This window comes from Phalaenopsis equestris, unplaced genomic scaffold (assembly GCF_001263595.1).
Source record: "Phalaenopsis equestris unplaced genomic scaffold, ASM126359v1 Scaffold000224, whole genome shotgun sequence".
In the NCBI taxonomy this organism is placed as follows: domain Eukaryota; kingdom Viridiplantae; phylum Streptophyta; class Magnoliopsida; order Asparagales; family Orchidaceae; genus Phalaenopsis; species Phalaenopsis equestris.
The window spans coordinates 7,035,876-7,037,269 of NW_018164666.1; positions in this window are offsets into that span (position 1 = coordinate 7,035,876).

A 1,394-nucleotide genomic window follows, 5' to 3' on the forward strand; every position below is an offset into this window, starting at 1 on the left:
TGTAGGGAATGTCAAAGTCATGGAACTTTTTGTTCTCTATGCCCAAATTGACGGATTTCGTTCCCCTCCACCATGGGAACGAAATCATCGGCGCAAATGCGAGGTTACAACGACCCTGAATGTTGTGATTATGTGCTAGAAATGAAAGGGATAGGTTTTTCTCATGGTTTTGTAAGGAATTGCAAAGGCCCTCTAATCTTAGGTAGTTTTTTCCATGGAAATAACTAACCAATCAATATGTGTGATGTTGTGTCAACTAGCGTCGGCATGCTAACTTGCCTAGTTAGGGCAACCGAAGCCACACCGACATCACAAATTTGACCAATCAAAAGGCATATGGTCAGTCTGATCGGTATTGTTTGGCCAATCAACTCGTTCGATAACGAGCGGTGGAATTAGCTAGACGAGACCAGATGATTGGTAAAACCCGCCTTGTGTGGGTGACCAAAACCTACAACACCTAGCAATGTCTACTCCTAGGGTCGGCTAAGAAAGAAAATTTGAAGGTTGTGGAGGTTGTACTGTCGCGGTGGCTGATCTAAGTCTAATGGTGTCTGGGAAGAAGCTCTCCTAGTAGTAGGAGAGAATAAAAACCTCGCCAGAGTTCACCTTCCTCAAAGCGGTGAGGAAGCTTTCCTCGTTGCCTCATCGGAATGTCGTCAGATAAGAAGAACATGACCAAATTCCTTCTCCCTCCCATGTGGTAAAGAAGCTCTCCTTATAGAAGAGAACTAGGGGGTTGCTAGAGTTGGCCTTCCTCAATATGTCGCCGAAGACGAAGAAGATGGCCTAAGAAATGGAAGAAAACATGAAGAAAATGGTTTCCCTAGCCTTCTCTTAGAGGATGAAGAAGAATACTTCTAGAAATCCTCTTAGAAGCTCCTTGAATCTTCACCTTGCTCTCAGCTCTCGTCATCACCAATTGGCCGTGCAAACGAGCTCTCCTCCATGGCTTATTTAGCTATAGGGAGTTAGTCTAAGTATCTAAAGCCGCTTTCTCAATTTGGAATGGCCCAATGTACCTCCCATGCCATTTTTAGGTGAAAAACGAAACAATAGAGCATGGGCCACCAATCATGGTCGCCTTGTCGACGAGAATTCGAGGATCGGAGGTCCAAATTCATGAAACAGATCGGGGTAACTTGACCACATCGGGCTCGGACGTGGTCACACCATTGTTCAAGGTGTCACGGATCGGGGTCTGGCGTGGCCACTTCAAGGGTTGGCATAATTATGTTGGACGCACTGTCTAAGTAGTGTGGTCGCACCACATACCGGAGTGGTCACACTGATCAATGAATTCAAGCGCCTACTGAGATTTGGGCATGTGAACGCCCATATTGTGGCATAATTATGTCGTAGTTTCTGTTTGGACAACGTGGTCATGCAGACCA